Here is a 27,413-nt window from a genome sequence, read left to right on the forward strand (position 1 = left end):
CCCAGGCTCTAAACTTCATATAACCCCAGCACCCTCAAGGTTCAATGGCTGGGACCCAATGCTCCCACAGCAATTGGAATAGAAGGTCCTCTGATCTTGGCCAGATAAACAGTCCTGGGAGCTGACTGCCGCATCCTAGTCACTGCAAATATATGCATCCAGGGGATTCCCAGTGGCACTGAGTCAGAACAGGACACAAACCTGGTGGCTCAGGAAGCTACTGTAGGGCAAGGCCCAAAAGCCTTGCTGATAAGCAGCTGGGGAGTTCCAGACCCAGGGCAGCTGCCTTCCAGATAAGATTCTTGCTCTGCCAACAGAGAAGAGGAATCTTAGGAGAGGTGCTGGAGGCAGGCCAGGCCAGGCCAGGCCAGGCCAGGCCAGGCAGGCCATGAGAGGGAATTCAAAGGAGCTGGAAACCCCCCAAATTCCCAGGACTACTAGGACTTGGACAGAGTATTAAAGGCTGGAGATTCTGCCCTAATGCAAGAGGATGGAGCTGGAAAGGGGTAGGCGAGTTGTGGACAAGGGAGGTGGGTGCACCACGGGTCAGAAGCTGTTAGAAAATGTTTGGATACCATAAAAATATGAACACTAACCCAAGGTGGCCATACTTCCAGGCAGGCCATTCTATGTTGTATGAACTGCATTTTTCTTACAACTGGAACGGACCTGCACCATCTCTCCCCATCAGATCACTGGGCTGTACTTGTTTCTTTGGGCTGGGTTTTGCCTGTTTTTGCTCCTGTATCACGGTATTAAAATTCCCAAAATGTGCCCTAGTCTTTATGAAAATACCTTTATAACAAACGATTGGTGGACAGGAAAGCTGGCATCATGCCTAGGTTTGCTAATAACTCCTGTGAATGACTCCATCTGCTTAAGTAGATGGCTGAAGAAACCCATTCTCTTTTAAGCCACCAGAAGTAAATTGTCTTTCTTTTGCTATAGAGAAACTATGTACATGGAATCATGATTGAAATTGCAGAGTGATGCTATGTAACTTCTGAAAAGGGCCATCCTGCCTCTTCTTCATGGGGCCCACATTCCTCTCTAATTTCATTTGGAATCTATTTCTTTTCCCTCTTCAAACGGAAGTAAAGGTATTTCGGTAAACATTCGTGATGCTACAGTAGTGGTATGAACAATGTGACTACCCACCTGGTTTAGTTTCTTTTTCCAGCTCGCATCTCTTCAGATTTTCCACTGTTGACTAATCAATATGGAAATTCTAAGGAACCAGAAGAAAAACAAAAATTAGAGCTAGACATACTCTAGGGTTGTAAACTGAAATGGTCTTTTAGGAATACAAGTTAACAACATCTATTAACATATTAACTGCACACATCCTTTGGATCAGTCAGATATCTAGGAATTTATACTATAAATACGCTCACATAAGTAAAAGAATGTTCAGTAAAACATATTGTGTAAAAGTAAAAAAAAAAATAGAGAGGAAACAACTGAAATGTTTGTTAATAGGAAAAGAGTTAAATTATGGTGTATCAATATGATGAGAAATTACACAGCTGTTACAAAGAATTAGGGAGATTTTGTCGTACTGACATGGGAAAATGTATATGCTCTGTTGGTAAAAAAGTAGTGTAAAATTGTATATATTATTGCTTTAAAAAAAAAAAGACCATGATTGTTTATGCTTAGAAAAATGTACACCATTTGTGTATATAAAAAATTTTTGTATCTACATAGAAAAAGGCAAACAGCAAACTATGAACAGTGGCTCTCTTTGGGACTCAGAAAAAGGAATGAAAGACTTTCACTTTTTACATTAACTATTTCTGTTTTAGTTGAAAACTTTTACAGAGGCATAACTTCCATAACTTCCATATAATCATTATACATGCTATCTAAAATTCTAAAATATCAAGAGTGGGGGCAGGGCTTTCCTGGTGGTGCAGTGGTCAAGAATCCTCCTGCCAGTGCAGGGGACACAGGTTTGAGCCCTGGTCCACGAAGACCCCACATGCCACGGAGCAACTAAGCCCATGTGCCACAACTACTGAGCCTGCGCTCTAGAGCCCGCAAGCCACAACTACTGAAGCCTGCGCGCCTAGAGCCCGTGCTCCGCAACAAGAGAAGCCACTGCAGTGAGAAGCCCGCACAACTCAACGAAGAGGAGCCCCTGCTCGGCGCAACTAGAGAAAGCCCGCGCACAGCAACGAAGACCCAACCAACACAGCCAAAAAAAAAAAAAAAAAAAGAGTGGGGGCAAAAGACATTTTCAGACAAAAACTGACTGAGCAAGTTTACCACTGACAAACTCCAAAAACATTCTCCAACAGAAGAGAAATTGAACACAGAAAATAAGTGAGATTTTAGAATCAACAGTGAGCAAAATAGTAAGTATATTGGTAAATTTAAAGAAGTACTGATTGAGTGAAACAAAGCTAAATGAGGAGGTAAAAACGTATTTGATAATATTGACAATATTACATGTTTGACAATAATAACATTGAAGATGGAAGAGAAATCAGAGTTAAATGCTGTAAGGTTTTTGATTATTCAGGGCAAACACAGAAATACTGTTTAATTTTAGATAATACATCCATGATGCATATAGAAATTCTAAAGGTAAAAGCAACAAAATATAGAAATAGAATGCATAAGTTGCAAACCAGTTAGCATGCTCCTGGGTAGAAAAGCCTAATTATCCAAATATGCCATCCTTCTCAAGTGACTACATAATTTTAATTAAATTCCAATAAGAATACCAATAGGTTTTTTTGGATGGGTGAATAAAAAAAATTACTTTAGAGTTCATATGGAATAATAAGTATTCAAGAAAATTAGCCAAGAAATAGTAAAGATAATTATATTAAAAAATAGGGGATCTGTCTTACAAGAAAAACTTACTATAAAGACATTATAATAAAAAGATACAGTATTAACATAAGAATAGACAAATAAGCTGTGGACTAGAATAGCAAGTTCAGAAACAGATACAATAAAGGAAATTATTTATGACAAAGATGGGTTTCAACACAAAATAGAAAAGATGGCTAATTTAATAAATGGTGCTGGCCATCTAGAAAAAATCTTGATCACTACCTCTTGCTATGTATAAACATAAATTCCAAAGGGATTAAACATTCAGGACTAAATTAATTAAAACCATGAAAGTATTAGAAAAACATTTAGGAAAATATTTATGTAACTTTGAGGTGGGGAAGTTATTCCTAAACAAGGCAAGAAATCCAGACACTATGAAGAAAAATACAGAAACAAATTAATAAACATATAATAGATTAGGAAAAATATTTGTAACACGTATGGAATCCTTAATACATAAACACATAAAGAGCTCCTACTACTTGTTGAGAAAAAGGCAAATAATTCATAAGAAAAATGCGCAAAGGAAATTCACAGAAGAGGAAAATGAAATGGTCAATTAACGTGAAACAATGTTGAGTTTCACTAGTAGTAAAGAATATACAAAAATAAAACACCATTTTCCCATCAGCTTGGTCAGAAATAAAACAATAGAGATGGAAGGAGGGAGAGATGGAGAAAAGAAGAGAATATCTAATACTGGTAAAGACTTAGGGAAATGGAAGTACTCACATATTGCTGGAGAGAATGTAAATTATAAGAACTCTTTGTAAAGTAGGACAGTTTTATCTATTAAAATGTCAAGTACGCACAGGGAGATCAGCGCACAGGGAGATCAGCTCGGTGCTTTGTGACCACCTGGATGGGTGGGATAGGGAGGGTGGGAGGGAGGGAGACGCAAGAGGGAGGAGATATAGGAACATATGTATATGTGTAACTGATTCACTTTGTTATAAAGCAGAAACTAACACACCACTGTAAAGCAATTATACTCCAATAAAGATGTAAAAAAAAAAAAAAGTCAAGTACGTATACCCTTTAACCCAGCAATACTATTTTTGAAAATATAATCTATAAAAACAAAAGGACCAGTGAAGAAAGATATGTACATATAGATATTTAACGCAATAGTTTTCGTAAAAAAAATGGTAATAACTCGAGTATCTGCCAAAGGAGAAATGGTTGAATATACTGTGGTACCTCTAGATCTACAGCCCTGAAGTTATTTAAGAGTGAATCAAATCTGTACCTACCCATGATGTATTATTTAGTGGGAAAAATAAACTTCAAAATAATAAAGTACAATCGCACTTGTGACAAAACACAGTAACCACATACATACACAAAGTATCCATTCACGTAGGAGCCTGGAGAAAGGTATGGAAAGATATACACCAAACTGATTACAGGGGTTATCTCAGAGGGATGGAAATGGGGAGCAGGGAGAGGGGAGAGATTACAAACTTTTTCTGTATACATCTTCAAATTGTCTAGCTACAACAAGCATATGCATCACTTTAGGGAAAACTAATAAAGAAAATAAAAACAACAACAAACTAATGAGAGCAGAGAAAGAATGCTGGTAAACTGTGTCGCACGCTACCCATTTATCTACATGGGATAGTTAACTGCACTTACTGTCACTTTCTCTTTTGGTCAAATAGAACAGGTCTTCCAACCTATCATTTTAATAGCCGGAAGACACATTTTTTAAAAAGCTTCATGAAAGGGAAAAAAAGTGCATTTTATTTCCTAAGAATTTACGTCACTTTTTAAGGGAAAAAAATTTTATTTTTACTTAAATAAAAATGCTCCCCTTTAAAAATCCAAAAGCAAGCCTAAAGCTCTGGCTTGAAACTGCCCTGCTTAGGTGGTGTGTGGGCTGCTTCTGCACTGTTGACTGTTTTTCATGGCTCTGTGCCCGTAATTGCCTTTCTCCCCAAACCCAATTAAATATACACTCGGGCATCGATGTTTGCTGGGAACCAAAGCCCAGTAAACCGCAGCATCTCTGCTCACAAGGCTCTCTTGGCCTCCAAGCAGATGTTCTGGCTTCTATATCAAATGGGTCCTGGAATCCAGAGAAGTGAAATGGACTATTTTGTAAGCCATTCTGTTGGAAGGAGAAAGGAAGGAAATGCTTTATCCCAGTGGATGAAATGAAAGAGAAAAGAAGAACAGCATTCACAACAAGCTCTTGAAGGAGAGCCACCTGTGCTGAATCTGCCATTTCGGGGTTGCCTGGAAGGTACACTCTGCCCTTTCCTGGTGGCATGCTTCACTTTCAACTCTTATTTTATTTCACTGATAAGAAATCTTTCATTGAAATAATAATGATAGCTCATATGTCTACAGCACTTCATATTTTACAAAGCAGTTTAAGATACTTATTCGATCTTCACAATGACCCTGGGATCAGATCAGCATCATTCCCATTGACAGATGAAAATGAGGCCCAGAGAAGCTAAGGATCTTTTAAGGTCACACAGCAAGTTGGTAACAGAGCAGCAGTACAAACTCAGGTCTCCAAACCCAAGTCCAGTAGGGAGCTCACATTTGAAATCAGAAAGGGGAACTATAGGCAAGCCAATGAATAAAGACATTGGCCCTTGGGAGTAACAGATTTTTCCTGCCCCTTACGAAAAAATTACAGACTAGGTGGACTATTCTATGCCAACTCAGAGAGAAATTTTGCTCATATACTGGTATACAGCTGCTGGATAAGGGAAGGAAAATCCCCTGCATCACCAGGCCCCTCCGTCATTTTCCTAACCTTCCCCCGATCCTAACCTTCACCCTCTTTTCTCTTCCTTTCCCCTCTAGGCTTTAGCCACGCTGCCTCCTTTCACTTTCCCCAACATTCCACAGGCTTTCCCGCCTTGGGCCTTTCACCTGTGTACCTCTCCCTACCTGGAGTATTCTTTCCCACCCCCGGCACCCTCTGCCCCAACTCCTAGGCATAACTGACTCCTTATCTCGGTTTAAACACCACCTCTTCAGGCAAACCTGCCCCAACTACACTCTCCTCCGCATCCATCACTCATGCTGTTTATTTCATAACACCACCATCAGCCCATGTAAACTTCATGTGAGGAAGGACCATGCCTGTTCTATGTAGCACTGTCCACCTACCACCTTGCCCAGTGCCTAGCAGATATGAGGTGCTCAATAAACATTAGCTGAATACACAAAAGATTTACTGAAGTGAACCGAAGTCTCGGCTTAATCACTACTCTCTCAGGCCTTCCCCAGCACTGTCCCTCTCTTGGGGCACATAATCACACGTGTTAAGAGTCACCGAGTCTTTTTTTCCTATCGGGCTGTGAGCTACTTATAAGTCTTACTTACCTTGGTATTGCCCATAGCACCTCGCATAATACCGAAAACACAAAGGGCTCTTTACAATGGGTGAATTCACACATACGTACAGGAGAGTACAAAGGAAAGCCAGGGCCCCTAACCAAGCGCAGATAGTGGTTTCTTCCCCCACAGGGACCACAACACAGAACACGAGCACCTCTGAGATACGCAAACAGGGACTCTGCCTAGGGAGAAATTAAAACGAGCTAAACTCCAGATGCAGCCAGTGTGCAGGTGAGGGGATGCGGGCATAAGCATGGACTGCTGATGGGAGCTTATACAGGCTGACACTTTCCAGTGGCAAACCGGGAATGTGTATCAGAGATCTAAAAACGGTCATGCCGGGCTTCCCTGGTGGCGCAGCGGTTGAGAGTCCGCCTGCCGATGCAGGGGGCGCAGGTTCGTGCCCCGGTCCGGGAAGATCCCACATGCCGTGGAGCGGCTGGGCCCGTGAGCCATGGCCGTTGAGCCTGCGCGTCCGGAGCCTGTGCTCCGCAACGGGAGAGGCCGCAACGGGAGAGGCCACAACAGTGAGAGGCCCGCGTACTGCAAAAAAAAAAAAAACAAACAAAACCCAAAAACAAACAACAAAAAAAAACAGTCAAGCCCTTTGACCTCGCCATGCCTTATTTGAAAATCAGAGAAGTGAAATCACTGGGTGATGATTTAAGTATGTTTTTCTGTACTGGCTTGCTTTTCCTTCCATGAACATGTTCCAATTTTGTAAACTGAAAAAAAAAAAAGCCACAATATAAATGTTATAAAAACAAACCAACAGAAAACTGAGTGGTGATTTTAGACGACAGAATCATCCATCCCTAGAATTCCTTACTGAACATGGGAGAGCAGATTCCGGGTCCTCTAAGGTGGGGCTGCTGCATTTTGTGATGAGCTCCTTTCTCTCCTCTGAAGCCGAGGGGGATAGGAAGGTGCTGGGGGTGAATGCTTCGGCAGGAGCGGCTCTCATTTTCCCCTCACGCGAGTGCTGGCAAAGCTCTGGGCGTCAGGAAATGGAGGGGAGCATGGGGGTAATCAACCCAGCTCAAGATCATGACCTCCGTCCACCTGCTGCTGATCCACTGTAATTATTCACTTACCCACCTGTCCTCGCGATGCCCTGAGAACTGCACCAGACCAGAGGCTGTCTCTTAATCAGCCTGTTCCTCTAGCCTTGGGCCCAGTACCCATCAGCCCTCAGCAGGTTTACTGAACGTCAGAGACCACAGCCATAAAGTACTAAACATAATTACTGACCTAGCTCCCTGGGACATAATAAGAACGCGTTAGCAACCAAATACTTCATTTCTTTAGTGCCTCGAGGGTCCATTATTCAGTTCGGAAAAGCCAAGTTGAAGACCAGCAATTTCTTGGAAGATTAGAGACTTCTTTTAAAGTTAGGAAATGCTGGCCTCCTCTGGTCAGAGCGGATGTGTTTTCATGTGTGATTCGGAATGGCTCAGCACGGCAGCTGACTGCAACTTCCAAAGAAACCACTCTTTGAAGGGGCAGTTTTCATGAGGCATTTCTGAGATTTCCAGGAGGTAGTGAGCTCAGCCTTGGGTCGTGATTAATGACTTGTTTTCAAGAACCTTAGATTTTCCACGTCTGTCTCCACTTAGGAATCAATTCTGGCCCCTCGTGAAAGCACTCAGCAGAGTGAACTGGGTGAGCTCAGCCACTTGTCACACTCAGAAAGTAACACCTGCCACCAGCTTTTTCCTTCAGTGGCTGGGCCAGGGACCTTGGGTCTCAAGAGAACAGCGCCCACTTCAGCTTTTGGCCTCATCACTTAAGTGGGTGACGGGAAACACTGCTGAGGCTTGGATTAAAGAGCCAGCATAGCAGCTCCAGGGCCCAGGAGGGGATGGGCGGTCGAGACTGAGGAGTTCAGAGATAACTTCAGGCTCCTCACGCAAACGCCACCCTGTGACTGAGGGGGCAGGTGCCTGTGACGTCAGCTAACTTTCTCTTTCTGGAAACCATAATGCAGCTAATCCTGAGCATGTATTTTTGGACCAACCAAGTGCATTACGAGCTTTATCCTGCTTTGTCCTCACGGCACCTGTCTGAGGTAGGTATAATTGCGACCTCCCACTTTTCAGAAGAGAAGCACGCTGTGTGAGGGGGGTAATCTGTCTGAGATGGCTCAACTTCTCCGCGAACCCCAGACTGTCTAGAGTGACAGGGACTGGGGACACCAACCAGCCCGGGGGCCACAAATGCAAGTGCCCACAGGGGCCAAAGGCCAGGCAGGAAACTAGAGAGCGTGACAGACTGGATAAGCATTCGAATTTAAACATAAATAAAAACCCAAACCAGGTACCTTCCTTCCAGAATATCACCTCCTCACCACCACCTTAGGAAGAGGGACGCCTTTATTTTATTTTTTCTCACTATTGTGGCCTCTCCCGTTGCGGAGCACAGGCTCCGGACGCACAGGCTCAGCGGCCATAGCTCACGGGCCCAGCCGCTCCGTGGAATGTGGGATCTTCCCAGACCGGGGAACGAACCCGTGTCCCCTGCATTGGCAGGCGGACTCTCAACCACTGCGCCACCAGGGAAGCCCGAGGGACGACTTGTTTAATCAGCCAAAGTCTTGAGATCCTGGGGGCTCAAGATCCTGGGTGAGGCCGGGACGGAGGCCCGGGCCCTCCTGCTGCCCATGCCCAGGGGTGCTGCCCTGGCAGAAACAGTCCACTTTCAAAGGGCTTAGCTGCTGGGGAAGTTATGCTTCAGCTCTCAGATAGGCTAAGGGGCTTCACGAACCCTCCAGTTAACCACAATCTTAATCCAAACAAATAGTTTTTTTTTTTGTTTGTTTGTTTTTTTTTTTCTTTTTGCGGTATGCGGGCCTCTCACTGTTGTGGCCTCTCCCGTTGCGGAGCACAGGCTCCGGATGCGCAGGCCCAGCGGCCATGGCTCACGGGCCCAGCCGCTCCGCGGCATATGGGATCCTCCCAGACCGGGGCACGAACCCGTATCCCCTGCATCGGCAGGCGGACTCTTAACCACTGCGCCACCAGGGAGGCCCCAAACAAATAGTTTTAAATACTGCATCTTCCTGAGGGTTAGGGTCTCTGATGGCCTTAAAGAGAAAAAAAAAATCCCTTAAATTGCCAAGATCTGGAAACTTAGAAACTCAAGAGTCCAAGATTTGACTTCTTTTGCTTTTCTTTGTACTTTGGCTCTGGCACCCTTTCCCTGCAGCAGTGCAGACTGTGTCTTGGTGAGATGGAGGAGGGAGGGAGGGAGGCAAAAAAGGAGATTTCCCCTCCTCTTCTGCCTCTCTTTTGCCAAGCTAGGGAGAGGGACAGTGGGTTTTAAGTTAAAATTGACTATGATGTGTCTTCTCTGTACCTGTGTGCCAAGTTCTCTACCAGGCAAGGAGGTATAGTGACAGAGGAGACGGTGAATGTGGTCTAGTGGAAGCAGTGATGTCACGCCAATAATCATGTAAGCATAGCTCAGCTATGACACTCCCTGGTGGTCTAGTGGTCAGGATTCGGTGCTCGCACAGCTCAGGTGAACACTAGGAAGAACACTAGGAAGAAGTTCGCAATAATACGGGAATGTACAGTGGAGATTTACCCTGTTGGTGGAGTTAGGGAAGGAGGATACTGACCACCTGGTGTCATGTGACAGGATGAGCGTAACACGGGGCCTGGCCCTTAGCAGGTGTTCGGCACGGTTCATTCTTTTTTCTCCTCCCTCCCCGGTGTGCGCGCACACCACACTGAGATTTTCTCCTTCAGAAACACAAAACCTGACGACACTTTCAACTCAGAAGTAACTTGAATTGACCTGTAGGGGCTGCTCGTAGAGTCCACTTGTTATTTGAAAGATGGCATGTTTCAATCCAAAGTGTTAACGTCAAGGGTACTAACTTAAGTATAAAAACTCGCAGACGACTTTTCTTTAATAAATAAATACCCCTTTTCCAAAAAAAAAAAAGAAGTAACTTAATATTGCCTGTTTTATGACCTCTTTTAATTCTCCTAGAGGCACCAGTGTTCACCCACTCCAGGATCCTGAAAACTAAGGGTATTTTGCTCCTCAAGCCCTAAGGGGTCTCCTCAAAGGGGAAGGAGATTTCAGTGGTTCACTTCAAAATGAACTTGGGAACAGAGTTGACCCTTGAACAACACAGGGGTGAAGGGCACCAATCCTCCGTGCAGTCGAAAATCTGAGTATAACCTTTACGGTCGGCCATCTAGATCATGGGTCTGCATCCATGGATTTAACCAACCACAGATCATGTAGTTCCGTAGCACATATTTACTGGAAAATATCCGCAGAACAGTAGACCCTCGCAGGTTAAAGCCATGTTGTTCAAGGGTCAACTGTAAAGCGATCATCTAGTTTCACCCCTCATTTAGGTACAAACGAGGAAACTGAGGCCCGGAGAGTGAAACACTTGCCCAGGCTTCCACGGTTTCCTTGGGTGGCCCTTCTATTATGTGGTGGCTCTTGTTTTTTAAAGCTGAAGGCTTTCTTCTTTAACTGTGATTTTTTTCAACTATTTTTACCTGCTAGGAGGCTAGATGGAGCACACACAGTACCTGCAAGCCTTGTATCTCAAGCCTCCTGAGAACCCTCAGCCGGGCACCCACTGGTACCGCCCCCTCCCTTCCTCTCTGCAGAGTGGCTCCCTCGGTTTAAAATCCTGAAGACAGGGCTTCCCTGGTGGCGCAGTGGTTGAGAATCTGCCTGCCAACGCAGGGGATACGGGTTTGAGCCCTGGTCTGGGAGGATCCCACATGCCGCGGAGCAACTGGGCCCGTGAGCCACAACTACTGAGCCTGCGCGTCTGGAGCCTGTGCTCCGCAACAGGAGAGGCCGCGACAGTGAGAGGCCCGCGCACCGCAATGAAGAGTGGCCCCCGCTTGCCACAACTAGAGAAAGCCCTCGCACAGAAACGAAGACCCAATACAGCCAAAAATAAATAAATTAATTAATTTTAAAAAAATCCTGAAGACAGAACCCAACAAATAAAACGCGCAAAGACTTACATGTTCTGTTTATTTTCTAGGAATAAACAGCACATTTTTTAAAGGAAGCAATAAAAAGATCACAAAGCCAAAGTTAAAGATTTCGATCTTGGAGTTTCCTATGCAGCCACTGAGACATCAGGGCGAAAGTGCTGAGGTAACTTCATGAAATCTAATTGTATCTGTATCTTAAATTTAAAATACCGATGTTACATTTAAGAGGGGAAGATTATAGGGAATTTTCATTTGCAGAGATATTTCTCTCTACAATGTTTAAGATTTTTTTGTACCACCTTGGTAATCAGAAAAACAAATTAATAAATATTTTCCAAACACCAATTTCTAAGGGAGGATTTATTTCCTCACCTATATTTGGGGCAAGGAGCTGCTTTCGAAGTTCTAGGTACTCTGTCAAAGTTCTTTGAGTAACAAAGTAAAACAGCATTTGACTGGAGCCCATCTGTGAGCCTTGAGGCTCAGACTCTAGCCCTAGGCAGTTTCAGACAAAGCCATAATTTTCAGAGCAGTAAATCATAATATAAAAAATAGACACTGTGACTAACAGGCTGGAAAGCAAGCTCTCCAGAGAGCCCTGCCTCCCAGTCTGCTTCTCCCTGGGGGTGGCGACAGAGAAGAAAGTTCTACTTACAAGAGCAGAGAGTTCCTTCAAAGTCCAGTGGTCCTCAGTCAGAAGGGAAGGTCGAATTTAAGAAGCCAGCTTTCAGAACGCCTCCCTTCCGAGGGTAAGCAAGATTAGCAGAGCGGGCCAGGGGTGCAGGCAGGATCTCTCGTGCCCTCTCTCTCTCCCTCTCTCCGCGTCTCCTAAATGAAATGCACTTCAAGGTTTTAGTGGGTGTTTCCCATGTCTCGGGCCAAGTAAGTCCCCATTTGTTGTAACCCAATGCTCAGCCTGATGATGTCAACCACTCAGCTCCCTTGCTCAGTTTCCACCTCTCCGTCCACAGGAGAGATCCATTTCCTTTGGACAATGAGCTGCGGGGGCTGTAACTGCATCCCGGGCCGGCACATGTGCCTAACATCCTTCCTTCCATTTTCAACACTGCAGCCTTAGTGACAAAAGGCTTCCTATCCACTCCCTGGGCCAGGGCTCTCGGCATAAATCCCTTTGCCTCTTAGTCACTGCTGACCGTGGGCTTACCTAGTTTGCCGTGCTGTGGTCTAATTCACTTCTTTGGTGTATAAGCCACTAGTTAGGGTGGGGAGCTGCACCCCAACTCCGTCCCTCCCCCCATCTCCTTCTTCCTTCTCTATTTTCTAAGTTGTCGAATTTCTCCCTAAAGTGTCCTAGGTGCATGCTGGACAGAGTGCATGAGTCTGTCCTTCACTGGGGGAGATGCCACGTGCCCACTCCAAAGGCTCAGAAAGAGCACTAGTCTGTTGCCTGGGGAACTGGGTTCTGGTCCTGGTCACACTCCTAACTGAATGAACGACCTCAAGCAAGTCATCTCTCTCTCTGGACCTCAGCTTCCCCATCAATGAAATGAGGGCTTTGGTGTCTTCCACTTCTAAAATTCAGTGAGAGACGAGCTTATCAACAAATGCAACATAAGGAAGTTTACTACAAGCTGGCTGACCACACGCTTGAGGGAGGGAGGAACCCTGGAGGGGTCCAAGGCCTCTGCTCAAGATGCCTGGCTACACTCAGCCTCCTTCAACCCCTTTTCTGGTACAGCTGAACTGTTTCTCTGGGAGAAACCCCCTAAGAATTCACTGAACAAGTCCTGGGGGCATGGAAAGAGGCAGCATAAACTACTAGGTAAGATAAAGCAGCAAGAGAATTTAACTGTCCTAAGGGACTAACATGGAACAGCAGTGGTTACTAGAGATAATAATTAATCTCTTGCATTTGTGGAGTACTTGATAGGAAAGACAAAGCCTCTCTGCTTTGGTGTATAGTGGGAAGCGATGTGACATGTATAGTGATTATGAGCATCAATTTGGGAGCCAGGGATGTAGATCTGAATCCTGTGTGACTGAACTCCTCTGAACTTTTTCTTTCTTTTTAAATTACAAAATGGGATACCAGGGCCTCCATTTTAGGACAGTGAGAATGAAATAACACATGTAAGGGAACTGAAAGTATCTGGCACGTGAGTGATGATAGATGGTGGCTCTTACTGTTGTACCTAATCTCCTTTGATTCTCATTTGAGGAGAATCAGGTCCCCAGGGAACTGCATTATTAACCTCCTTTTCCTGAATAGGAAAACAAAACACAGAGAAGTTAAGTGACATGCCCGAGGTCACACAGCTCAAGACGAAAAGGCCAGACTTGGAAACTGAGTCTTTTAACTCCTCCTGAGGCCAGCACACGTGCCCACAACTGCCAGTGCTACTTCCCAAAATGGTTACTCCACCGAGCCTGGCCCTTAGTTCTAAACGGGATCATCTCCACTTCGAAAAACGGGGTAAACTTCTTAACACCAGTGGGGAAGGAGTGGGAAGGAGAGTTTTCCTGGGTTCAACCAGGCCTGAGATGGGGAAAGGTAGTCAATCTGTTAGCTAATAGGAAACACTTCTGGCTACTAGGTGAGAGGGGTACTTACCTGCTTTTCTACCGAAATACTGTGTGGCCTGAAACAAGTCTGGGTTTCAATCGCCCCTCCCCACAATGGTGCAGATCTGATTTGCTTTAAAGCTACTTGGGACTAGAGCTCCATTGGGAAAGAAGCTATTTATAGGTGGGAGGAAGGTTGTGGTAGTTTGTAACTTAACAAGAATTTTAACTAGTTCTCAGAAAACTCGGATGTTAATCAGAAAAGGTCCAAGCAAATAGGCTACATATTAGGAGGGAGTGTGCCATCCTGAAGGCTTTCCCACAAGTTGGTCGGAGACTGTAGTGGAATAAAAAGAACACCAGTCTGGTCACCCGCGGAGAGCAGCAGTCAACAGCCTGAAGAGACCTGCCCCTGGACCTTCTACCTGTGTAGGACCTTGGGCAAGTTAACTTCTTTGTGCCTTGGTTTCCCAACGTAAAATGAGAGTAACTACCGCATTCACTCTTCAAGGTTCTTGTGTGGCTTAAGTGCCTGGCACAGACTACGAGTTCAAAAATACTTGTAAAAATCAGCTGGCACATCCTAGAGAAAAGACATGATTTTCTAATTCTGACTCATCGTCACCACCCTCTGCCCGGAGGATGACGTGACAATGAATAAGGTCAAGAATGTCGGGAAGCCAGAGAAGGGCCCCGTGTTTCTCTAGAACGTCAGGATGAGTAGGGAACAAAGCCTCAGAGCGCCGTCAGGCGTGTTCTTGTGTGCTCGCAGTGACACTCAGCGTGGGGGGCCTGGAGGTGAGGCATTGCTTGGCTGGGCCTTTATTCCAGAAGTCTGAGTGGGCGTGAGGACATGAAGCCCGTTTCCTGACAGGTCAGCCTACTGACATCACCGTCAGTGCTCTGAAGCACGTTTTGTTACTTGAACAAAAATACTAGTAAGGAGCCCATTCATAAAAACAAAGATAGCGTTCTCCTCGACCACATGTATTTTGTAACACTTGCCCTGCAGACTGCACAACTGTCCATCTGTGACAGAAGCCACGAAGAGAGAACTGTGGCACCACCAGCACACTCACTTCCTCCACTACTGACCACGGCAGATGACACACTCTGTGGACTGGGGCCACGCTCTGTGCTGTAAACCCCACTGGATGGCATCCTTACCCGAAGCAGCTACAGCAAGTGTTATTCATGGTCTCATCCTACAGTTGTGAAAACCGATGTGTGCAGAGGCTGACTGGCCTTCTCAGAGGGTCCCTGGAGTAAGTGACGGAGTCTGTGCTCCAAGCCAGGCTGCCTGGGGCCAGGCCTGTCCCCTTAAGTCCCTTACTCTACTGCCTTTTAAATGTTTCCCTGCAGGAAACTTGGCAGATCTTCACAGCCAGCAAGATTGGCTCCATTTGAGGATAATGGAAACTCTGGCAGCTTCAGCGTGCAGGGCTGGTCTGAAGGGCTCAGACAGCCCCTTTGCCCCAAAGCTGCCTTTTTAATTCCCACCCCCTCATTCCCAGTCCGGAGGGGGTCTCTCCCTCTGAATTTCCTTAGTACTTTATCTGTTTCTCTTAAGAAACGTACCTTTTCTCCTTTGAGGCATATTTATTTCTGGACGGATCTTATTCTGCTTCTAGAATTTGAGCTTCTTAAGCAAAAGCTCCGTGTCTAATTTATGAGCATTCTGTACATATTATGAGACATTTATTAAAATAAGGAAATCCAAAAGGAACAAAAACTTGTACTGAATGTTTATCACATGCCAGATAATGTTCTAACTGCTCTATATAAATTACCTCATTTAATCTTGACAAGGATCCTATGAGGTAGGTATATTTATTTTTTCCACTTGACACAAGAGGAAATTCCAGACACAGATCACCTGAGTAACTTGTTCAGCTGGTAACTGATGGCTATCTGTTGAAAGGAGTATGTGAATGAATAAATTCTGGCCACCAATACCCACCCTCTAGTCCAAACAACTGCTGTAAAATACAGTTAACTTCTCACCCCACCAAAGTCGAGTTTCGGCTGTCATGCCATTTCAAATGCACTTATTCCTCATGCCACACAGCTGGAAGGTCCCCATTTTTTCCAGACGAAACTAATTGAGAAACATATGGACTGAGACTTAATAAATCAAAGTAGATTTTGTTTTCTTTCCAATTAGAATCATACTTGCTTATTGTAAAAAATAGGAAAATAGAAAAGAGCAGAAAAAAAGGGAGGAAGGTCATCCATCATTCTACCATCAGAAACAGCCTGTTAACCTCCTGGGGTATGGACCCAGAAAGAACCGCACCTACACTCAAAACAATGTTTGAATTCAGAAACTTAAGTCATTTGGGGGTGGGGGGGAGTCAACCCCACAAAAGACGACAAATGTTTGATACATTTTTTTGGTTTTGGAGCACATCTGGCTGCCTTGTCTACAGGGTTTGATGTTCTGAGGCTCCACCTCCTGGTCCCCCCGGCTGCTGCTGATGCTGTGTGCTGGCTGCAGAGCTGGCAGGGAAAGGGAAGCCTGGTCTCTGTGAGAATGCACCTTGAAAATGGGGAGGTTTGCAGGGTACCACACTGCCCCTCCCCTGCCTTTTTCGGCCTTCTTAATACCTGCTTCCCACGAGCAAGAGATAGGTTTCAGATTGGGGCAGTTATGGGAGAGATGGATCTCCACGCTTGAGTTAATTTTAAACAATCTTAAACTTGTTGATTTTTACAGCTGAAAAGAGCATGTGGTCTCCTCATTTTTGAGATGGGGAATGCCAGGCCCCAGAAGGCAGGGGATTTCCTGCGGCTGCACAGCCTGGTGCTCCAACAGTAGGAAGCCCTTCTGTTGGTTTGAGGCTCTCTCTGACCCTGCACTTGAAACACACATCTGATTGGCCCCACCCTCTTGTTTTGGTTAACTCCTCCTCAGCCATCAGATCCCAGATGAAACGTCACTTCCTTCTGGAGGCCTTCCCTCTGAGCCAAGTGAGCTCCCCCAGGTGTATGGGTCCCACGGCACCCTCCATCTCGCCTCTCATAACCCTTAACATATGTTATTGTAAGTACGTTATATGTCCTGTAGGCTCCACAACGTCAACAACATGTCTCCCTCGTTCACTGATACAGAATAGGAAATTCAACAATTATTTTCTAAACACACACACATACCCCAGATAGTCCAGGCTTGGGTTAAAGCAACTGTTTTATGCTTTAAAAAAAAGTATCATGTCTTCTAAACTTCAAATTGGGATTTCCCTCTTGTTGGGTAGGATCATTAGAGAACAAAAGATTTCATTCCAAATAATTTCTAAAAGACAGAAACAGTTCATAGAAGCATGATGACAGAGAGAAGATGAAGTCTAGAGCATAGGGGCAGGAAAGCACCACTGGAAATGTGGAAGCCCAGGGAGGCTCTGGGCCTGGGGATGGCAAACATCAAGAGGATTTGGAAGAGGGCTGAAAATTAGGGGACCCACTAGAGGTCCTGTGCCAGTCAGCTGCCCACAACACACTCGCAGCACACAGAGGGTCAGGAAGCTCTGCAGAACCCCAGGCAAACCCCAGGCCTCGCTCTTAAAAGGAGGCTTTTATTATTGATTACAAATGGCAAAAAGAAAAAACTATCATAGGGCATCTGGGGAAAACCAACAGCATGACAGAGACTGAAATAAAGAGAAAATAGACTCCATCATGGGAAAAAAGATTCAGGCAAATGAAAAGCTTTACAGAAAAATTCTTACACCTTCAGAGAGATTCTGGAGATACTGTGTCCCTGAAGCATAAAATAAGCTGACAAAACTGGGCTCTTAGAAATTAACAATATGAATACTGAAATGAACAATTCAGGAGAAGGGCTGGAAAATATGACAAGGAAATCTTTCAAAATATAGGGAAAAAATATTCACAGGATACAAAAGTATCTTGATCTAGAACAACAATCCAGGAAGTTCAATGTCAGACTAAATAGGAATTCCATAAAAAGAACAGAATAGAAAGGAAAAGAAAGTACAACAGGAAGTTATCTAAGAAATCAAGAGGAAAATTTCCCAGAGCCGAAGGAAGACTGCATCTTCGAACTGCAAAGCTTAAAATGCACAGAGTATGAGAAAAGACCATACCCAGACATAGTGTCCTGACCTTTCAGAATTCATAAGGAAAAAATGCTACAAGTTTCTAGAGAGACAGATTATTTCAAGAGAAAAGAATCAGTCTATATAGTGTAATGGATGGCTTCTTTTGTCAACCTGATCTCCTGTGTTACCAATGTGTATTGTCTCCTTCTCCCTAAAGTGTACTTAATCTTTGCTTTCTTTGCACAATGTCTTTGGTTGCAAGTCATAAGCCTGAGGCAAATAAAATTCCAGTAATTTCCAAGAAAAAAAAAATCAGACTGGTATCAGACCTCTTGCCAGCAATGCTGAGTGCCAGAAGAAAAGGAGCAATGCTTTCCAAGGGAAAAGTTCTAAAAGAAAATGATTTGGGACCTAGAATTTATACTCAGAAAGGCAATATAAAGACATTTTCAGAACTGTAAGGACTTAGAACAATTTATCATTCATGTACTGTTTTCTCAGTAAACTTCTGGAGATTACCTAAACAAGGGTTTAAACTAAAAAGTAAGATTTAAAAAAAAATTATTTTTGTAATTAACTTATTTTTATTATTAATTTATTTTTGGCTGCATTGGATCTTCGGTGCTGCCTGTGGGCTTTCTCTAGTTGCGGTGAGCGGGGGCTACTCTTCATTGCGGTGCATGGGCTTCTCATTGCAATGGCTTCTTTTGTTGCAGAGCACGGGCTTCAGTAGTTGTGGCACATGGGCTTCAGGAGTTGTGGCTTGCGGGCTCTAGAGAGCAGGCTCAGTAGTTGTGGCGCACGGGCTTAGTTGCTCCGTGGCATGCGGGATCTTCCTGGACCAGAGCTCGAACCCATGCCCCCTGCATTGGCAGGCAGATTCTTAACCACTGCGCCACCAGGGAAGTCCCAAAAAGTAAGATTTTGAAAAGCAAGGATCTAATAACAGAAGTGAAAGGCACAGGGGGAGGAGGGGGAGGAGGAGGAGGGGGAGGAGGGGGAGGGGGAGGAGGGGGAGAGGGGAGGAGGGGGGAGAGGGGAGGAGGGGGAGGGGAGGGGGGAGGGGAGGGGAGGAGGGGAGGGAGGAGGGGGAGGAGGGGGGGGAGGAGGGGAGGGAGGAGGGGGAGGGGTGGGGGGAGGGGAGGGGAGGAGGGGAGGGGAGGAGGGGTGGGGAGGAGGGGGAGGGGTGGGAAGGAGGGGGAGGGGAGGAGGGGGAGGGGGAGGGGAGGAGGGGAGGGGAGGGGAGGGGTGGGGAGGAAGGGGAGGGGGAGAAGAAGCAGGTAGCTTTGGGACCTGGCTAACTCGAGAGCCTAGGGGGCATCAGTCTGATTCAAGCAAGAGGGTGGAAGCTCCAGGAAAATAGGATGGGACTCTAACAAGCCTGCCAAAAACTGTACTGAAAGTCTATGGGAAAGATTCAGCACGACGGAACAAGGAAAACTAAACATGTTAAAGCAGAAGCTATTGTTAAGTCCAGGAAAACCGTCAGAAAGGAAAAATAATTAGAACGTTACTGGCTCAGCGGTAAATATTTACAGTGCCGTAACACTGAAAAACAGTGAATACGAATTTAACCAAAAAACTGTGGTGCTGGGAGAAAAGGGTAAGGGAGAAAAGAGTGAGCGGGGCTGTGGTGTTTATAACAAGGCTAAGGCCTCGTGTGCCACCCTAGGAGGTCAACAGGCAGTGTCTAAAACTGATGAATAAAGAAAGAGCAGTACGGTTCTGTGTGGTCCTTGTTTGGATCTCATTTGAAAAATAAATATTTTGAGTTAATTGGAGACCTTTGCTAGTAATAAGGGATTATTAATTATTTTACTGTGTAATAATGGGAGTGTAGTTATGTTTTTTTTAAAAAAGGAGTTATTCTCTTAGAGATACATGCTGAAGTAATTATTGATGAAATGTGGTCTAGAATTTATCCCCAAATTATCTATGAGCAGGGCGAAAATGGCCACAAGCACAGATGAAACAAGTTTGGTCACGATTCTTGAAGCTGGGTAATGGGTGGTACATGACGATCTGTTATACTATTCTCTCTAGTACTGTATGTTTGAAATTTTCCATAATAAAAGTTTTTTTAAAGACAGAGACAGCTGCACAAGCATATTACTTAGATATATGGAGAGAGAAACACTAGAACAAAAAACTAACAGGATCAAAAGTGTATGCTCGGGCCTCCCTGGTGGCGCAGTGGTTGAGAGTCCGCCTGCCGATGCAGGGGATACGGGTTCGTGCCCCGGTCCGGGAGGATCCCACATGCCGCGGAGCGGCTGGGCCCGTGAGCCATGGCTGCTGAGCCTGCGCATCCGGAGCCTGTGCTCCGCAACGGGAGAGGCCACAACAGTGAGAGGCCCGCGTACCGCAAAAAAAAAAAAAAAAAAAAAAGTGTATGCTCTTGGGAGCAGGACAGGAGGGAAGGGAAAAAAGGGGTAGAGGCAGGGGACAGCTGTTTTCTAGCGTCCGTTTATCATGATATTTGACCTTAAAAGAACAAAGCAAACCTATGTGCATGTGCCGTTATGACAAAAACAAGTTTAATTTTAAAGAAGTAATAGAGGTAATATTACTTAGAGAATTGGAGGTAACCAACAGAAGAGCTAAAAGCAGAAAAATTAAATGGTTGCCTCAGGTAAGGGGGTAAGCAGCAGATTGATGCCTTTCTGGACTCGTAGTTTTGTTTTTTTGTGTTTTTTTTTAATGATCTCATGATTACTTTGATTTTTAAAAATGTTATCTGTTTTTATCAGTTATTGCCATGAGCCTTTAGCAGGGCCTTTTGGTCATCCTGACATCTACAAAATGAAGCTGTTTCTCCAGGTGAAGAATCCTAAACCGCCCAGAGTGAATATCTCCACATGAAATGTAACAATAATTATTATTGCCATTTATATATTATCTACCATCTGCCAGAGCTTTACATATGTTATTTCTAATCTTCACAACACTCCTGCAAGGCAGGTATTGACATTTCCATTTTACAGATAAAAAGACTAAGGCTGAGAGGCATTGGCTCATCGGCTTGAGGCCACAGAGTACAGAAGGCCAGGCTTGGGAGACCCTTTCCACTTTCCCACCTCTCCTTTACAGGCTACTGTTCGGTACAATCCAGAAAGTACTGTTACATCCATTTCCTCTTCAACTCTACGAAACAGGATTATCCTCACTTGACAGATGAAGAAACTAAAGGTAGGAAAAGTTGGGTAACTTGCCCAAGAATCCAGGTTTCCTGATCCTAATCCTTTACTTGCTACCATCCCTGTCCTCTGTCCTCTCAATAGCTAAATGTCAAGATCTTCATAGCCTCCACATGGGCATTTGACATGATGAATGCAGCTGAAGCAGGAATTTTCAGAGAAAGAGACTTATTTTTTCCAAGGGAAATATAGTAATAAACTGTGGAATGTCCTCAGTTTCTGTAATGTCAGCATTTTGCTCAAGTCCTCAACGGGGCTTTTGAAATGTCAGTGGCCTGCCTGCCTGGCATACGGCAGGGCAGCTGCTGGCACAGGGCAGCTGCTAGCATGGCTGTTCCGATCACCATGCTGCTCTTCTTGGCTCCAAAAGAAAGGAATGAGTCGTGTGTGCTTCTGCTCTAAAAAGAGAATGTCTGGGGCTTCCCTGGTGGCTCAGTGGTTGAGAGTCCGCTTGCCGATGCAGGGGACACGGTTTCGTGCCCGGTCCGGGAGGATCCCGCATGCCGCGGAGCGGCTGGGCCCGTGAGCCATGGCCGCTGAGCCTGCGCGTCCAGAGCCTGTGCTCCGCGGCGGCAGAGGCCACAACAGTGAGAGGCCCGCGTACCACAAAAAAAAAAAGAGAGAGAGAATGTCTGTGTCTCCTAAATCGACTTCAGTCAATGGCCAGGTGGCCCCATGGCTTTTTAGAGCTGCCAGGGATCTTAGGTCTGGGCTCCTCTAGAGCAGAGGCAGGTCTGTAAAGCTGTTGGATGGGCTGGGTCGGGGTGGGAGCCAAAGGTGGGGAACTGAAGGGCCTGAGGATGTGGCCCACAGTCGTCTCAAGCCCTGCGGACCGGGGTCGCTGACAGCAACCTAAGAGTAGGGTGCAAGCATGTGGTGTGAGAGGCTGCTCCCCGGGCTGCTCTGGCATCTGAACAATGGCCAAGCTTCCAAGGGGGAAGAAGCTGTTTACTTGAGTTCAAACTATTTATAGCACCAGCAATCTGCACATATTTGGATGACAAATTTCTGGGCTTCAAGTGAGCGGTGCTTTGCTCCTGGACAATTTCACCAAACACATTCCCTCCCCACGCCACCCCCAGACCCCCCTCGCTAACACATGTTGCCCTCAGGATGTTTTATTTAAGTTGCTGAGTTTAAAAAGATTATAAAAAGAAATTACATTTTAAGAACTAGTGACTTTTAATCCATTTGTCTATGAGTTTAAGCTACACAATATTATTTTCTTTAAGGCTTGAATCAGGCATTAAATTCTAATACATGTGTATGCTATAAACAAATACAACTGAAATAAAAACAGTACCTGAATGAGGTCTGTAATTTAACATGTGCTATATCACTTACTGTTGCTGCACTAAGCTCAAGACCTACAAAGAGAATGCTTCTTGTAACACAGGTTACGTAGCATGATAAAAGGCTTCACAGAACAGATCCACAAACAATATGTAATCATATAGGCATTCCAAACAAACAAAAGAGGTCTTATTACCCACCGATTCTGGGGCAGAAGCAGCTGTAGGGTCCAGAGCTCAAGGCCCCCTCCCCTGACCACATGCCATAGAGGAGAGGGTTTGACTATAACAGAAAGATGTGCAGAGCCCTCTGCACAGCTTTAACTCACAGAAGGGATTATGCCCTTGCCAACAAATTCATCTGGAAAAACCAGCTTATCTCTAAAAGTTGCCTTGTTTTTATAGCAAAAGCAATGCTTGATCAGCCATCTCCTCTGAGCCAGGCATTGCCTAATTCCGAAGGGGAAAAGTGGCGGTTAATCAACATGTAAAATATATTGGCTAAAACATTGGTGGCTTCCAGTCCTATCATACAATGCAGGCAGGAAGTAGCACAGAGAAAAAGGGCAGGAAGTGAGAAGAGAGCTTCACAGGATAAGGGGTGATGCTGGACAATTAATTTAGGGAGAGGGAACAGAAGGGATTCCTCAAAGGGACTAACTTGTTTTCTTATCTTTTCCCCCTGCCTACGAAGCTCATTAGAAGACAGACAGAAAGGTCTCTAGGATAATCTTTTGATTAACGCCGCTTTTTAAGATCAGGAGAAAAGTACTGGTGAGGGTGGAGGAATGAAACATGTCTATACACAGAGGGAATGTAAATTATTTTACAATTTTTTTGCAGGCCAATTTGTCAGTATTTGGTCAATATATGACCCACAATTTAAAAAAATTTTTTTTAATTAAAGTATAGTTGATTTACAATGTTGTGTTAATTACTGCTGTACAGCAAAGTGATTCAGTTACACACACATATATATATTAATACATTCTTTTTTAAAAATATTCTTTTCCATTATGGTTTATCATAGGATAGTGAATGTAGTTCTCTGTGCCATGTAACAGGGCCTTGTTTATCCATCCTATATATAAAAGCTTACATCTGCTCACCCCAACCTCCCACTCCATCGCTCCTCCCCTGACCCCCTCCCCCTTGGCAAACCACCAGTCTGTTCTCTATGTCTATGACTCTGTGTCTGTTTCATAGATAGGTTCATTTGTATGACGCCAAATTTTAATGCATGTAATTTTGGTCCCAAGATTCTACTCCTAGGAATTTAAAGACTATCTTCCTCATTCAAACCTTATCTAAAATGTCACTTCTTGAGGACTTCCCCAACCCAACAAACCTAAGGAAACGCCCACCTACCTATCATATCACTTTCTTTTAACTGTCTGCACAGCACTGTTCTTTTTCCTGTTCATTAATTTGTTTACTACTAGCCTTTCATTCTTCCCTCCCCTACTCCCACATTAAAATGCCAGGTTTGTAAGAGCAGGGACCAGTCTGTCTAATATACTGTTCTTCCTATGTGTTGGATACTAGCCAGGGACATTCCATGCATCATCTCATTCAATCCTCACAGCCAGAGGCTTCTGTTATCAGCCTCACTTAACATAAGAACAAATTGAGGGACTTTCTCAGCGGTCCAGTGGTCCAGTGGTTAAGAATCCGCCTGCCAATGCAGGGGACGTGGGTTTGACCCCTGGTAGGGGAACTAAGATCCTACATGCCCCAGGGCAACTAAGCCAGCACGACGCAACTACTGAGCCCCTGCACTCTGGAGCCCACGCACCACAACTAGAGAGAAGCCTGCACACCACAACTAGAGAAGCCCGTGAGCCACAATGAAGAGCCAGTGTGCCACAACAAAAGATCCCGTGTGCTGCAACTAAGACCTGACACAGCCAGATATAAAAAAAAAAAAAGAACTGAGGCAGAGGTTAAGTCTAATGAGTGGCCAGCAAGTCACTGTGGGAATGTGAACACTGGTGTGCCTGACTGCAAAGCTCTAAACTATCTTTCTCCAAATGAACCAAAGTTTCAATGTGCATAATTTTTGACCAAGCGATTCCAGTTTGGAAATTTATCATGTGGAGATAAACATACAAGAACACACAGTTAGATGTATCTTTATTTATTACAGATTGCTTATGGTAGCAAAAATTGGAAATAAGTTTAGGCAAGTCACCAGTTAGCTATAAGCCTCAAGTTTGCTTTTTGGTAAACGGGCCCCATCTCAGAGACACTGTGAGGATTTAATGAGACAATGCACAGTACCTGGCTCCTAATCACTGTTTTGTTGTTGTTATTACATGCATTTAAATCTCTAAAAGGATATACAATATACCAAAGTGTATATTATAATAGAGGCTGTCTCTGGACAGCAGGATTACAGATTTCATTAACTAAATGGTATACTTCCGCATTGTTCTAATTTTTATAAAATGCATATTAGTGTTATACTCTTCAAAAATAAATACATTACTATCTTCTTAAAGGATGGAGGGGCTTCCCTCGTGGTGGAATGGTTGAGAGTCCGCCTGCCGATGCAGGGGACACGGGTTCGTGCCCCGGTCCGGGAAGATCCCACATGCTGCGGAGCGGCTGGGCCCGTAAGCCATGGCCACTGAGCCTGCGCGTCCAGAGCCTGTGCTCCGCAACGGGAGAGGCCACAACAGTGAGAGGCCCGCGTACAGCAAAAAAAAAAAAAAAAGATGGAGATGGGACTTCCCTGGTGGCACAGTGGTTAGGAATCTGCCTGCCAATGCAGGAGACACGGGTTCGAGCCCTGGTCCGGGAAGATCCCACATGCTGCGGAGCAACTAAGCCCGTGTGCCACAACTACTAAGCCCATGCGCCACAACTACTAAGCCCACGCACCTAGAGCCTGTGCTCGGCAACAAGAGAAGCCACCACAATGAGAAGCTCCCACTCGCCACAATTAGAGAAAGCCCGTGCGCGGCAATGAAGACCCAGCGCAGCCAAAAAATAAATTTATTAAAAAAAAAAAAGAAGATGGAGAAAATAAAGTTGGAGGAACTTAAACAGAGGAAGAAACTCAGTTTATGGGACAGAAAGGGAAACTAATTTAGTAGATTTGAAAATAAAAATGTTCCTGCTCTTTTGTTCTATGTAAGAACAAGATCTTCAATGTGCTTATAGGTCCTGTCTCATTGAAAGGGCCTACATTCACAGTGATGTGAAAGAGATCCTTAATAAGAGTACAGACCTACAGAATTGATTCAGATGGCCTCAGGAAATCTGAGAAGATGTTGAAATATATATATAAAAAGAAAAAAAGTCTTTATAACCACACCTGCCTTCTAAAGAGAAAGACTCCTTTCAAATGGAAGGCCCTTTGGCTGCTGATCATCTTTTTGGGTTCAGCCATGCAAAAAAATAACAGAAGTAAAAGCTGAAGGCTGCCAAGTAGCTCTGCACAGTAACGAAAGGTGAACTGGAATTCTAAGGGAAGTCTGTGAGGAACAGAAGAAGAACGGGCCAGGAAGATGGCGGAGGTCTGGATTTTCTGCCATGTGAGCCCTTTCCGGGACTCTCAAGTCATTAGCAAAGATGGTAACACTTATAAATGCTCTTTGTGGGTGTATTCTTTGCTCTTGATGGCATCCAGGAAGGGACTGAGTTTCAGTTATGAGCTGACAGGCTGCGAAACAGAAAGAGGAGGCAGAGATAACCAGGAGAACATAAGCCACACCTTCACGCCTAAGGCATCTACACAATCTTGGTGAAACTTTGGACCTCTACAGGGCATGAAACAAGGGGTCACGCTAATCTGATCTAGATCTTAAAGTGCTAACACACTCAGGTAATACAGGGTTTATTTATCAAGTGAGATCAATGTACAAATTGATATGTGTGTGTGTGTGCGCGCGCGCGCGCGCGCGCGCGCTCGCGGGAAAGTCAGTAGGGTAGAGTATGCCACAGAGTTGAAAAGCTTTCCACAGTTTCCTACTTATTTTTGGTCACATACTGCTTTGAGAATGCGATGAAAGCTAAGATTCTGCTCTTCAGAAAATGCCTGTCAGGGCTTCCCTGGTGGCGCAGTGGTTAAGAATCCACCTGTCGGGCTTCCCTGGTAGCACAGTGGTTGAGAGTCTGCCTGCCGATGCAGGGGACACGGGTTCGTGCCCCGGTCCGGGAGGATCCCACGTGCCGTGGAGCGGCTGGGCCCGTGAGCCATGGCCGCTGAGCCTACGTGTCCGGAGCCTGTGCTCCGCAATGGGAGAGGCCACAACAGTGAGAGGCCCGCGTACCGGAAATAATAATAATAATAATAATAATAATAATAATCCGCCTGCCAATGCAGGGGACACGGGTTCGAGCCCTGGTCCGGGAAGATCCCACGTGCCCCAGAGCAGCTAAGCCCGTGCGCCACAACTACTGGGACTGTGCTCTAGAGCCCAAGTGCCACAACTACTGAAGCCCGCGTGCCTAGAGCCTGTGCTCTGCAACAAGAGAAGCCACTGCAATGAGAAGCCCACACACTGCAACAAAGAGTAGCCCCCGCTTGCCACAACTAGAGAAAAGCCCACGCGCAGCAACGAAGACCCAACACAGCCAAAAATAAAATACATTTTAAAAAAAAAGAAAATGGCTGTCTTCAAATGAATCTGATTTCAAGGGGTTTTGGGAACCCCTGAAGGCCCTCTCTGGATCCACAACAGGTCCACAGACCAAGTTCAAGAATTCTTGCTTTAGGGAAACCACAACAATGTTGATGGACATTGCCTGTTGTTGACAATGGGGATCACAAGCCACCTTGCAGTTTGCAGGAGGCATAAGAACACTGCCAACATTCATTCATTTATAAACATTTGTTGGAGACCTAATACCCCAGGTCCTGACGGTATAAAGATAAATGCAATGTGATCCCTCTACTCACTGAATTATCGTCAACTGAGGGGAGGAAACAAGAAAACAGACCACTACAATGCGGGGGGTGAGGCAGACAGTAGGTACATTTCGGACTAACCTCGCCCCCTCAACTTCCTTTTTGGCTCCAGGATTTACTAATTACAAATGAAACAACAGGTGATAATGACTGACATGAATACTGAGGACAAGCAGAGGAAAGCAGCACAGGGCCAGGACACTGGGGCCATTTAAATGGCCAGCAGGCTCCTCTGTGGA

General features: G+C 45.0%; 1 protein-coding gene across 3 annotated transcripts in view; it reads right to left on the reverse strand.

The window, feature by feature from the left end:
- The window catches only part of PKIG (cAMP-dependent protein kinase inhibitor gamma), a 104,334-nt gene that overhangs the window by 26,163 nt on the left and 50,758 nt on the right, over positions 1 to 27,413 (reverse strand). Inside the window, exons 2-3 of one of the 3 annotated variants that reach the window (XM_060078635.1) lie at positions 11,845 to 12,017; positions 1,159 to 1,228 (exon numbers count right to left, since the gene is read on the reverse strand). The gene's annotated coding sequence lies outside the window, so the exon portion shown is untranslated. Of the gene's footprint in view, positions 1 to 201; positions 275 to 1,158; positions 1,229 to 11,844; positions 12,018 to 27,413 lie in introns of those variants that run through there. The other 2 variants (XM_060078636.1, XM_060078637.1) reach the window with 2 other exon arrangements.

The sequence above is a fragment of the Mesoplodon densirostris genome, chromosome 16 (genome assembly GCF_025265405.1).
Source record: "Mesoplodon densirostris isolate mMesDen1 chromosome 16, mMesDen1 primary haplotype, whole genome shotgun sequence".
Lineage (NCBI taxonomy): Eukaryota > Metazoa > Chordata > Mammalia > Artiodactyla > Ziphiidae > Mesoplodon > Mesoplodon densirostris.